The following is a 14653-nucleotide window of genomic DNA, read 5'->3' as shown; positions in this document are numbered from 1 at the left end:
CCTTAAGTATACTTCAACAGTCCCGTGTACTAAATATACCACATCAGCTAGAAATTAAAGTAAACACCCTCTGTGAGCATACGGTTCAGCAAGGGTGCACATATGTGAATGCTGTTGATGTTCCACAACTTGCCTTGTCATTTATTTATGTGGTTTCCTGACTGACGGCATTAGCGAGTTTTAAATGCTGAGTGATGGCCTTGCTAACTTTCAAATCTGAAGCCGTTTCTTTATATTTTCAACTTTTCTGATGAAAGATGCATTTGCACTGTTGAATATAAGAATGTAAAATGCAGACATATGAAAGTAAACTGTTTGGTATTGAAAAAATAACAATTAATTAGCAAAATACTGTATTACAGAATTATTTCTTCTCTCCCTTAAATCCTCAAAAAAAACATTTTTCCATCTCCAACTTATATTCCCTCTTCTGAATATTAATTTAACACTCACACCAGCTGTTGTGTAACTTACAAATCATTCATTCTGGAGATGAGATGTCGACCAGAATTGTAGGTATAAAGCAGCATCAAGCAAGAACGAGATCACAGCCGTTTTAATTATCAAAGCGCACAGGTGTGCGAGAGTGTTTGAGTGTGCACATTCCCTTTATGGACGTTCTGCATGCAGTAAATCAATCTCTAGTTTCCACCATCAGAATTTTTTACAGCTTGAACTACGAGCAAAACGGCTTGAAATATTAATATCTCGTGCTGTATGGTGAAAGCGAATCAGTTGGATGTGAGCGCGCCTAGCAATCTGTATTGACCTTTTCAGAACACTAACCTTAAGTACTGGGGGAGGGCGAGTTGAGCCGCTGCTACTGGGGGTGACCTGTGGTGACCCTTTTAACACAATGACCTCACCTCTGCCGTCTTTGTCAGCACATTGTTGGGGCTTACAGATGACCTCATTCGCCCTGGGAAAACCATTGATCAGGTCTGATGTCCATGAGGCCGGCGCACACTTGAAATTCTACCTTGAATAGGGCACTTCACTTTAGACACAAGGATAAAACTTTTTGAAAAAAACTAATGAGGAGGGGCTTGAAAATATCAGGCTATGTAATTGGACGTTACTTGGTCATCTTATTTGCTGTGGTCAAAGAAAGCCATGACAGATCAGGGGTCAGATAAAGCAGGTGAAACAAGGGTCACAAGCCTAAAAAGATGAAAAATTGAAGGACAATCTGGACGTTTGACCCCCCCTTTCAAGCAATTAGACCGCATTTTTCATTTTTTTTTTAGACACCTGACTCTTTTTTAAGCTAATGGTATACATTTTTCATCTTTTTAGACCTTTGACCCTTTTTTTAACAACTGGTAAACATTTTTCATCTTTTCAACTTTTGACCGCATTGTAAAGCAATTGATAAACATTTTTCATCTTTTTGGACTTTTGACCTCCATTTTTCAAGCAAATGAACAGTAGAGATCAGGTCAGGCATTGTTATCACGAACAATGACAGACCTCAAGCTCTTTAAAACAATGAATAGTGTGAAAAATAATGCAGCTGGTCTGTTTTTTGGATCGTAAAACATTTATAAGAGCAACTAAAATAAGGTAATGAGAGTTGCTTTTGAACAGAAAGGCAATTACTGGCAAATGCAGAAGCCACATGTCATTCAATTATTTTTAGAGTTTAATTTACCAAAAGAGCCATAAGGGAGCTGACTTTAAAAGCACCATCTTATTCTGATCTCATTTTGTTTCACCTTGCAGGAAGATGTAGTCATCAACTCCTAGCATATCTATTCCCAAGCGTGTGATGTGTTTGCTCCCATTCTGCCTGGCCTCGCGTTCACTGCAAAACCTTTTCCCACAGCTCAGCGCAAAATTCTCCAAAATAAAATAGCAAAAGGCCCTCCTAATGAGCCATTTGCTTTCTGTTCTTCTTCTGCACCTTGTATTCAGTCCAAGACATGTTGCACATCAAAGTTTAGACCTCTTTTAGAAACAAAAGAGAATCTGAGGTCAAAATGTCAGAGCACCAGTGTGTCCTCCCACATGCTTGGACTCCATCCAATGCGTGTTTTTGAATACTATCAGTGCAGATGATACAGACTAAAGTATGTTTCAGAACGTGCAGAACTATGTGTGTGCTTTCGCTTGTACTTCCGTTTGTATGCGCTTGAGGTTTGAAGAGCGTCTATTAATCATCACAGAGCACTGTGACCTTTCGGTGTTTATATCCGTTCATAGACATCTCCTCCCCTTATGCCAGATATATTGCAAACCAAAGAAGGACGGACAAGTTTTAAAAAAATGTATACATTTGCCTTCCTGTAAGCTTGCATTAGAGATGCTGAAGTCACAACATAACTTATGCGTGTCTTGAAGAGACAGCTGCGGTCTGGGCTTGGAGCCACGGCCACATGTGCTCTGCTGTCACCACGGTCGTGTGGTGAAAAAAATACAAGGAGTCAAAGCAAATGTTTGAAAAACCAGACAGAAGACAGTGACCAAAAAAATAAAGAAAACCACAACCAAAAAACTATGATTTTGAATGTGAAACTACCAGTCAAAAGCTTTTGAACAGTAAGATTTTTAAAGAAGGTTCTTCTGCTCACCAAGCCTGCATTTATTTGATCCAAAATGCAGCAAAAGCAGTAATATTGTAAAATAATTTGACTACTTAAAATAACTGTTTTCTACTTGAATATATTTTAAAATATAATTTATTCCTGTGATCAAAGCTCATTACTCCAGTCTTCAGTGTCACAAGATCCTTCAGATATTATTTTTTTCTTATATTCTGATTTGCAGAAATATTTATTATTATTATCAATATTTAAAACAGTTGAGTACATTTTTTTCAGGATTCTTTGAATAGAAAGATCCAAAGATCAGCATTTGTAAGCTTTTGTAACATTATACACTATACCATTCAAATGTTTGGAGTCAGTTTTTTTTTCTATAAGAAATTATAGAAATTAATACTTTTATTTAGCAAGGATGCTTTAAATTGATCAAAAGTGATGCTAAAGACATTTATAATGTTACAAAAGATTTCTATTTCAGATAAATGCTGTTCTTCTGAAATTTCTATTCATCAAAAAAAAATGAAAAAAAAATCTACTACTAGCTGTTTTCAACATAATAATAATAATAAATGTTTTTGAGCAGCAAATCAGAACATTAGAATGATTTCTGAAGGATCATATGACTGGAGTAATGATGCTAAAATATCAGCTTTGAAATCACAGGAATAAATTACATTTAAAAATATATTCAAATAGAAAACAGTTATTTTAAATAGCAAAAATATTTCACAATTTTACCGTTTTTGCTGAACTTTACAAACATTAAAAATCTTACTGTATAAAAACTTTTGACTGGTATTGTACACTTTGAAACGCTCTAAAACAAACTTTCAAAAGAGCATAGGTAGAGAGAGCTAAATTGACATTTTTACTGAAATGTGCCCAAGTAAACGAAACGTACCTGAAACTTAATTTACCCAATTAAAATCAACAGCTTGCGATCAGAATCAATTTAAATCAAAAACCAAGTAACTGATATCCAGCCCTGTTATGCTTCTCATATTTTAAGACCTTCAGAGCTGTCCTGAGTAAAAATACAGCCTCAAGTCACACACGCTTTAAGACACGTCACATAAAGCAATTTGTCACAGATGACCATTTATGACTAGATCACCTGAAAATGAAGTTTAAATGGGGCCTATATTTCTTTTCTCGTCCTCAGTGTAACTCTCAATCTCTCTCCACCCATTTTTCTCCCCAATTTTGAAGCTCTCCAACACAAGACTTAGTATTTCTCCTCATTATGACCAACGACCTGAAACTCCGAGGCTGCAACAACGACAATCTCCCATCATCTAAATGAATCCAATTTTTTGCTCGACAGCACACAGCGTGCATACATCTATCTCCCCTTAAAATCATCTGACATTAATACAAGTTAACAAAGGCTCGTCTATTAAGGTGGCAACAGCAAGCGACACTTTACCGGTGGAACGGGTTGAATTATTGAACAGGGAAAATGACTTACAACTGCAGTGAAGTGGATTCCTACCTCCAGCCAGCATCTGTTAATGCAATAACAAGCGACAACGACCGATTCCTGCAGGCGAGTGCTGGGTATGATAATTTGATGTAGAGCATCATATGTTTTGAGACTGTCCATTTAATTGACTTTACTAGATGAGAGACATTAATTCCCATCATCCATTAACTAGCTTAAATGATCTTTTAAAAGGTGATATATCTTCCCTTGCCCTTTAGCAGATTCGCGTGGCCCGTTCTTCGCCGCCGCATCGACCCACGGGGGTATTTGTCCAGAACGTCTGCTCTTGCTGGGAATAATCATTGCATTCCCCCAGAAAGGTCCTGCGCGGTACAATCGTCCTTTAGCCCTCCGTGACAGCGGGGCTCCGAGGACCGTGTCGGGGCCCAGCTTCGATCTGGTTAGCATTCCCGTTTGCGGGAGGGCCAAGGTTTAAATGTCAATGGCGTATCTGCATGCCGGTAAGGCGACCCGCCAGATATACGCAACTGACAGATGGTGAAGACATGCTGTAATGCCAACTGGTGCACTGGTGTTATGTATGCTGATTTGATGTAGCCTACTGATATGACCGAAAGAGAAATGCAATCAGATATTCGACACCAATAAGGCTGTTAAAATGTCAATGTGTTATTGGTGTGGAAATAGAAAAGCATTTTTGTTCCACTAAAATAGCAACAGAGCATTCACTTAAAATCTACAGCCTGATGAAAGCCAAACACCTTCAGAAGAGCCTGGTGACTGCCAGTGGGAGATTATCTGAAAAGGACCAATCAATATGAGCTCTCTTTAGATTTTAAGAAAAGTGGTAGATAGAAAACCTGCTGAAGGTCACATAAAGCTACTGGGTCTAGATACTCAAGTGCTGATAATATCAGAAAGGTGACAGTCATTATTCAGCATCAAAAGAGCGAGAGAAGTTGCCTTCTTAAGCCTCTATTTAAACCTCTACTGATAGTTGGTCAGAAATATTTCACAGGATTGGCTTAATAACCTTATTAAATAAAGAAACTATACAATTAACTTCAAAAGAGAAACCTATTATACAGCTTCCAGCCTCAATTAAAAGTTCACACCCAGTTTCAGGTGATGTGATGTTAAAAACATACACCTTTCGGAAAATGCGAGCCTTGGCGGTTGTTTGGTGATCATACCAGGAGCAGCTGGGTCTGTGTCAAGTTTAGTGGCAGTGTCGCTTGGTTTATTAAAAAAAATGAGGTCAGGAATTGAACTACAGTCACCTTGTGTACTGTCCTAACTGTTTTTGGTCATGTCTAGGTCTAAACGGTACCAGAATTCATTATTTTATTTTGTTTTTTGTACTGATTATTTAAAAAAAACAAATTCTGCGGAATGGATTTAATCATGGTAAAATGCAATTACTACATGCTTATTGGAAAACAAGCCAAAACATTGGATTTCTTAATAAAACTTTTTGGTAAGGTTTGATTTGCTAATACGTCACTTAATGACTTACAATGAACAAGTCTCTTACAGCATTTATTAATACAGATTTCTGTAATATATACATATTAATAAAAATTTTAATATTCTGTGTTGTTGTTGTTGTTTTAAGTTATATTTTTGTGCCTTTAATGGACAGGACAGCAGAGAGATGACAAGAAAGTACTGGGTGGAGAGAGAGGGGAGCGGGATCGGCAAAGGACCTCGAGGCGGGATTCGAACTCGGGTCGCCGCGAGCACATATGTGCTATATGTCGGCGCACTAACCACAAGGGCTATTGGCGCCGACATCTTCTGTGTGTTTTAAACCTTTAACTGTCACCCCCATTTTTGAACAGATGTAAAAGTGCACTATTCAAACTTAAATTGTTATAATTCATGAACGAAAATATTTTGTAATGTGATTCTGAAGTCTCATTTCCATCGTAAAGTAATGTTCAATTTTAAAATGGCTTTCACAGGATGAATTTTAAAGTTTTACACTCATTTGATATATAGTTTGTCAGAAATTAGATTATTTTTAATATAGTGAAGCAAACTTAGGTGTCCCACTGAAGGGAAGGGGGACAGTTAAAAGGTTAAAAAACAGTTAATATTATGTGATATTATGAGAATATTATAAACAAGAATAAACTATGAAAAATAGCATATAAATAAATTAACAGATTAATAAAACTATAAATAAAATGTTGTTTATTGTTAGTTCATGATACCTAATGCATTAATTAAACATCAACGAAATTACTTTATAATGTTACTTATTTATTTAACACTTTTTTAAAAAAGATTTTTGTTGGTGGTGGTGTTTTATTTTTTGTTTTTTGTCATTTTTGGCTTTTTTGCCTTTATTAGGATACACTCTTAAAAATAAAGGTGCTTTACGATGCCATAGAATAACCTTTTTTGTTTAAATGGCTCCATAAAGAACCTTTAAAGAACCTCTGTTTCAAAAGAAGGTTCTTCAGATTATAAAAAGGTAAGAGAGATGGCTCTTTAAAGAATCTTTGACAGAATGGTTCTTTGTGGAACTAAAAATGGTTCTTCTATGGCATCACTGTGAAGAATCTTTTAAAGTACCTTATTTTTAAGGGTGTAGGACAGTACAGAGCTGACAGGAAGCTAAATTAAATGATTTCCATTTGAATTCTGGAAGAACCTGCTAAAAGTTTGGTAGATTTGTGGTGCATAGATTCTGTGTGGGCTTGTTTGTGTTGTATCTCATTTAGGATACCAAACAAGTCCGGAATGCCACTGTTCTCCACTTAAAAAAAAGATGCATGGCACACCTGAGTTCTGACTCAAGAACTTCTTGAGTAGAATGACTCCACCATAATGAAGCAAGAACAGCATTAGTCATCATGAAAATGTACATTTCCAAAGAAACCTTAATGCTCCATTTCTTGTCCTGAAAAACATCACATAAATGAAAACTTTGAGTCGTTCAGAAACAAAAAAAAAAAAAACTGGTTCAGAAACCAGAGGAAAAAGTGCCATGTTGACTCTAAGGGGCCTATGACAGTATGACCTTCTCCAGGAACCATGAGACTAACACCACTTCCCTACAGGCCCTTATTACACAACACTTCAGTCGGGATCAATACACTTACACTTAACTACAACACAGGCCTGTCTCTCCCCGTGGCCTCTGCGTCTCACTTTAGGGCGATCTGGAAGGAGGTCTGGCTGCCTCCACTGTGTCCTGGACAATCAGTGGTGTCAGCAGGCTCTAAATACTGGCTGTCACCATTCATCTGAACATCGGCGGTGTCACAACAACACCTCAAGGTCTCCGTATCACTGCCCGTATACTAAGTAAGGAGAGTTGGGTGGTTGAGTGCTGAATTTGCTCAAGTCAGAGTTTGCTAAAGGTCAGTGTGAAGATTTACAGCATGTCAATAAAACTCAAATGACTTTGGTAGACAAGATCGTTTAATTATAGGTGCTGTGCAGGCAGCTTGTGATTTTATTTATTTATTTTTTAACTGTATATTATCTGTCTGCAAAACTACCAACTAAACCTTTATTATTTTGATTTAAATGACTGTTTTAAATGGTACAATGACACAAAACCAAGGTAAATAATAATTCAAAATAAAGAATTATACATGTTTTTTCTGAACTGATATTTATGGAAGCCCATTTCTGCTGATGAATTAAAAATAAAAAAAGGTAATTGAGATCTTGATCTCACAATTCTGACTTTTTTTCCTCAGAATTGTGATATAAACTCGCAACTTTGAGAAATTAAATCAGAATTGCATTACATAAACTCGCAACTGCAAGTTAAAGACAGAATTGCAAGATATAAACTCGCAAATCTAACTTTTCCTCTCAGAATTTTAATATAAACTCGCAATTTTGAGAAATTAAGTCAGAATTGTAAGATATAAACTTGCAAATCTGACTTGTTTCTCAGAATTATGATATAAACTCACAATTTTGAGAAATGAAGTCAGAATTGCAAGAAATAAACTCGCAAATTTGACTTATTTCTCAGAATTGAGATATATAAACTTGCAATTTTGAAAAACAGTCTGAACTGCATGATAAACTCCCAATGGCAAGTTAAAAAGTCATAATTGCAAGATATAAACTCGCAAATCTGACTTTTTTCTCAATTTTGAAATATAAACTTGCAACTTTGAGAAATGACATCAGAATTGTGATATAAACTCGCAAATCTGACTTTTTTCTCAGAATTGTGATATAAACTCACAATTTAGAGAAATTAAGTCAGAATTGTGAGATATAAACTTGCAATTTGCAAAAATCACAATTCTGAGAAATAAATTCATATAAATCCTTTTTTTTTTTGTCAGAATTGCAAATCTGACTTTGTATCACACTATTGCAAGTTATTAATAAACTCACAATTCTGAAAACATTAGTCCTTTTTCCCCCTCAAAATTGGACTTTATAACTCGCAATTGCAAGTTTGTATCATGCAATCCTAAAAACAAAGAATTGTGAGATAAAACGTTTTTTTTTTTTAATTCAGTGGCAGAAATGAGCTTACATAGATATTTCATAACTTTTTAATAAAAAAAGAAAGAAAAACACATATAAAATGTTAAATTAAATTATTGTGAATGCTTGTATCTTAAAAAAGAAAAAGATTTGTCACGAGAAAATTAAATTACTGTGAATAATTTATCAAAAATATTTTACCTTTTGAGGAGCTTTTGTGTGATTCTCTTTAGATTATAATTACTGTCCTTGCTAACAATACAATGTGCTATAAATGTGCCACTTCTGCTTGAATTAGATGTGAATTGTAACTATTGTCCTGGGCATTTTTTTTTTTATTGAGCAGCACAGCCTGGATCAGCTGACAGGTCAAATGTCAGCCTCAGTCGGCCCACACAGGGCAACAACCAGCTGCTTATTTGCCAAAGTTTACAGAGTTTGTGGCACCAAATCTTTGAAAAGTGATCGATTTTAAGGTTCTCTGCAACATTTATTTCTCACAACATTTAGCCTAGACTGTTTTACCATTAATTTTGCCACAGTTAACTTACCCCGAAAGGTCATGTACAAAAAGCTGATCGATTGTCTAATAGGGCACTTCTGTTTGACAAAATACACTCATAGTCAACAGTCAGACTTAATTAAAATAGATCACCCACCACTGAATGAAATATAAAATATATACTCCATTTTGTCTGTAGTCCTGAGACTAACCATTTAGTGAATGCCCTAGACCAGGGGTGTCAAACTCAGTTCCTGGAGGGCCACAGCCCTGCACAGTTTAGATTCAACCCTAATTAAACACACCTGATCCAGCTAATCAAGTCATTCAGGCTTGTTTGACAACTACATGGTTTGTGTGTTAGAGCAGGGTTGGAACTAAACAAATAAAGTTGCAAAACACTTTCTCTATGTATCTGAGAGCAAATTCTATTAAAAGCTGCTGATTTTGATGCCACCACTTTTAGCCACTGGAATTTTCCCATGAGCATTAAAACAGTCTGTCTGGTAAGCTGCAGGAAGTTGCTATTTTATCACAGCAAACAACAAACCAATTATTGTCCACCAAGCAATTATTAAATACCATGAGAACGAGGTTAATCTGCGTGTTTGCGGGTAACACTGCAAATTTCATTTTCAATTTCTTAAATGAAAAAAAAAAAAATCTTGCAAAGCAACTGCAATCCAATGATCCACTAGAGGAGTCTAAGGAAATAAGCTGGTCTAATCCACGTCTCTCAGCTGCTTAAGACCTTCCTATGACTGCCTATCCCAGATGACAAGCCTCCGAGTCAGGACAGTCCCTAAACGGACACACACACATGGCTTAAAATGACAGATGAATGTTTACAGCAGCATTCTCATGGTCTATCCACACTCGCTCAGAAGGCCGCTGTTAAATGAACAGGGGGAGATGACAGGAAACGAGGCGCCGCTCGCTGGCAAAGAAGAACTCCATTACAAATCTCTTTGGGATCATTTGGCCACGGACAAAGCCTGTGGCGTGCAATTTGACTCTTTGATGTCGACAGTCAAATACTTTCTCTGACCTCCGGTGAAGACCAAGAACAGATCGTAGTAGAATGAAACGCACACTGGCCACTGAGCCGTAAAGATACCAATCACGATAAAAGCAAAATGATTAGTGATTTAATACAAAAAGTACTGGTAATCTCTAAAGAGACATATTAATGACCACAAGGCCATTTCCATTTATGGCATTAACCCCCCCACACTCGCTCTCACATGAACAAAAGTTCTTGGACTCTACGAGCGGAACGCGTGGTGAGATAAAAGACCGGACCTGCTGAGATACTGGATGCATTAAAAATGAGGTCAAAATGCTGATGATGTAATAAGACAAAGGCCTCCGTTTCTAGACACGAGTCTTTCCGCTGCCAACTTGCACTGTTACAATTATATTTCAAGTATCATCCAGGCCTGTGAATAATAGAGATGCACCGCAGACAATTCACACGAGAGAGGGTGTATTGTAGTGCTTCCTGCACAAATGTGATGAGCTAAAAAGAGCAGGTGTCAAAAAGACAATGAATAGGCAACAGCAGGAATAAACCAGTATTAAAGTTCAGGCTGATGCAATGAATTATTTTATAACCAACATGGATCCATTTTGCCTGACTAGACACTAAGCTAAACAAAGACGCTTTGAACAACCCAAGTGAAGATCGGCATCACGACATTATAAATCTACAGTATGACAAGTGTACATTATTTGCTAATGTATATATTTAACATTGTTAACCTCTTTTTTTTATTATGGAGTGCTGTATGTGCCTCTACTACGTGAGCTTTCATGTGTGTGATTGCCAAATATCAAGAGTTTTTTGCCTAATTTTTGCAATCTGGCAACTATGCACAGGCAATAATCTGAAAACAAAGAAACAAGTAAGCTGAAGTTTAGTCGACTAAAACTTGACAAAACAAAAGCAGGACAAGGTTGACAAAATATGATGATAACTAAAAAGTACATTTATACTAATGTAAATGATTAAGACTAAATTTAAAAAAATGGCTAACAACTCAAAAAAATAAATTATGAGTTTTTTAAAATACACCAAGAGTTTTGTTTGAATAAATTGGATGATTATAAATAAAGTTGAACAGAATTCTGATAAAAAAACACTGGTGTATTCACAGGAAACATGAAAATCATGTCAGTGTGTGACATGGGTAGTGAGAGGAACTAGTGAAGGTTTTGAGTGCCACTGTTGTAAATGAGTTCAGGAGCCTGACTTCATTTAGGGGCTGACAGCTGTGCTGATAAGAACAGGATTATGGAACGACAGGAAGTGGCACAGCGTTCAGTCTACAACTCTCTCTCTCTTATCCTGCTCAAGAGAAAATCTTTTTCCTGAAGGATATTTCTCTCTAGGGACACTGGGAGCTAAGACTGCCTTCAGTCATTACACTTATTATACAAAAAGTGCATAAATGACTAGTTTTTCTAAAGAAAAACTAGTAATTTATGTCTAACACCGAAATCAGCAGGGAAATTTACAGCAGGAGTCCACATCTGTCTCGCCTCCCCTGAGCCCACCGAGTTTTAAAAGACCTCCAAAGTGTGCGTTTGTGAGTTTGAATAGGCGAAAGTCACGTGAAGAAGCAATGCCTCCATATGATTGAATATGACAGGTTATGTTTGCCTGTGATTGGTTCTGCAAATCAGTCTGAATGAACAATACAACGGCATTAATGGGAAGACTAATTTTAAAAAGTAATTAAACAAATCGCACACTTAAATATAACCACTTTGTTATGTAAAAATAAGTCTTAAAATGGCACGAAAACATGATCATGAAACATGAACGTGATTTTTAGTGAGTAATCAGCTTGGTGAAATTTAAAGTAAATTGATGACTGATGATCTGAAAAATTCAAAAATAGTTAAAAAGAATAGCTGAACGTAAGTTCACAAATAAATTACTGCCTTGTTGTTATTTTGGAATAAATGTAAGATGCTTAAAAACTAGTGATGTAACAATATTGTAAATATTGTGATATTACATATATCACATGATATGAAACTATACGTCTTTTGGGAAAAAGTGTAGTTTTGAAAATATATTTAAACTTCTTTTTCTAACATAAAAGGTCTTTAAAGTTGTGTTATAGGCCATTATGCTTTGACACAGTATCTGTCAAGCGAACTATAACCAAAAGCGCAATATGACTTAATGGCGTCATCAAGTCTGTTTTTGCTGCGTGTTTCAAAGCGAAGCACACACATTGTGAGCCGATGTTTTCTGTGCTTCAGAACGTCTCCGTTCATAGTAAACAAATGCAGTGAAGTTGTTTATTGCATGTGCTGTGAGTTTAGTGCACGTTTGGGAACACAACGGCCACCAGTTATGCTTTATTTTTGTGGCAGATGAGACACGTTTTTGTAGGCCTGTTTTCACTTAAGTCAAAATAAAATCTCTACTGGCATTTCTGTCAAAATAAAAGCTTACAAGTGCAGTATGAATTGCTGACAGCTAATGGTTTAAATGAGTAAAGTTACTGCAGTCCAAATTTAAAACATCTCAAGTGTAGAAATTAGGAAAGAAGCAATTTCCCTAGTGTAGTGTAACGCAAAAATAATATACCTATGAAATATTTTCATTTATTTTGCAGTGCAATTGTTTAACAATATTTGGCCATTACTGTCATTGTTGTTATTATTATTCTATTCTAATTTGTTTGGCTTCCAAAAACACCAATGTGAATGTCATTTAGACTGAGACAGTATATCACAAATAAAAAGAGGGTTGAGTTTTTCTGACTCTAAGAAGTTTTCTTAGTTAAGAACATGACTTAGAGCTCCTAATTTTGAACTCTCAAAGTGCATTAGATAAAATAATTTAACTTTAAAATGTGCAAAACTTTACATTTTTCCAATTCTCTATTTGTCTTTTTTTAATATCGCAATAAATATCGTATCGTGGACTTCTTATTGTGGTATTATCGTACTGTGAGATTTTTTTGTAGTTACATCCCTATTAAAAACACTAAACTAAAAGAGCCAAAATATCATACAGACTTGTTATAATTAGTAAGCAACACCCAAAATTGATCAAATTAGTAGCACCCTAGTGACCACATAAAAACGCCTTAGCAACCACACAGAAATGCCCTGGCAAGCACTCACAACAGCAAGATTTGCACAGGCAAGCACCACTCAAATTTTCTTGGGGGAAAAAAAAAACAAAAAAAAATCACTTTCCTGCTATGCTCACATTAGCATTTTTTCTCCCTCCCTCTTTTCTCAGCTAGTGAGAACATGACAACAATACAAATCCTGTCTGGGGATTAGGATGAAATTTTAATATTTCCCCCAGATTTTTTTTTTCTTCGTTGCTAATTATTTCTCTGCTCTAGTATGCAGACGTTTCATTTCAACATAAACTAAGATGAAGTTCTGCTCTCCTTAGTTTTGGAAAACTCTGCCGGGTTGCCTGGCAGGCCCGTTCTTCATTTTCAATTAATAAGCTGTACTATTATTAGCAGGAAGGAAAACTGGCTTTGTATTAATGGCGCCAGTGTTGTAATGAAACATTAAATATCTGCTCGCAAGATGAAGCTCCCGAAACGTCAGTTGAAAATGGAAACGGCCATGATTTGTGTGGAACAGGATTTGAAGGCACAGGTTTGATCAATGAGGTGATCCAGAACTTGAGTAAGGTTCTATAAATGTTTGCCTGAACTGCCTAAGGAGAGATGAGCGGGGTTACAAATCTAGTGTCAGTCTAACAATAGATCATTTACATTTTTTTTTTTCCCCACCACAAAAAGACAAAGTTCTCGCCCGTGTCTCTGCCCTTCCCTGTTCCTGTAAGGAAACATCTTCCATCTCTAATAAACCCATTTTGTATGTTTCCTGTCTACAAGCGCCATCCCTAAACCTTGTTTTCCTGTGAGGCTCCTCGACACAATGTTTTGTGTCCCTCCACCCAGCCGACCGCTTCTGGAGTGAGAGGTTAGCGGGACGGGGTGTCTATTTTGTCCTCGTCACCGGTGGCTGACAATGTCTCCAGGAGTTCGGTCATTAATCATGCCTTTCCTATGTGTGGCGACACGACAACAGTGGGGGACTGAGGGGGCGGTGGGTGGTGTCTAACGTGACACGGGCCGTCCCACCAAAGCCCTATGAACCTGTATGAAGAGGTCCGTCACATTCATGCTTACGAGGTCACTAATCAAATTACGTCAAAAAGGCGAGAGAGCATAAGGCACCAAATTCGTTTAGCCATTGTAAAGAGGCCAAGACCTCCGCTGGGACCTCAACAAACAGTGGTCCTTGTTTAAAACCAAAAAAGAGAGGGAAATTATGCACGATTATGTGTGGGTAGTCAGTAACTTTTTGTTGTGGACACTGGTGCCAAACGAAAAGAAAGCGCTATGCAAATTGATCATGTAAATCTAGTTTCTAACTCCTGCACTTCTCCCTCCCTCCTCGCTCATTTTCATAAGCCAGATGGCCGTGGTTTTGGGCTAATTCACTTAGCCAAGCATAAGTAATTCCTCACATATATGCATGGCCAATCCATTATTAGATAACGCACAAAAAGAGCAAATACGCAGATTCATTCAAGACGGATTCATCCATCTATCATCGGGGCCGGAGGTGGGGAAATAAGTCTCCTAGGTCAGCAGGCATCGTGCTTTGGCACAGGGTCGGTAATGCAGGGCCTCGGGA

The 14653-nt window shown here is 36.9% G+C and overlaps 1 protein-coding gene across 10 annotated transcripts in view; it reads right to left on the bottom strand.

Moving 5' to 3' along the window:
* The window catches only part of macrod2 (mono-ADP ribosylhydrolase 2), a 668211-nt gene that overhangs the window by 558257 nt on the left and 95301 nt on the right, over window positions 1-14653 (bottom strand). The gene's annotated exons all lie outside the window — the stretch shown is intronic.

Source organism: Labeo rohita, chromosome 13 (genome assembly GCF_022985175.1).
Source record: "Labeo rohita strain BAU-BD-2019 chromosome 13, IGBB_LRoh.1.0, whole genome shotgun sequence".
NCBI lineage: Eukaryota > Metazoa > Chordata > Actinopteri > Cypriniformes > Cyprinidae > Labeo > Labeo rohita.
The sequence above is the reverse complement of the archived record's forward strand: the minus strand, read 5'-3'. Positions and strand labels throughout refer to the sequence as shown.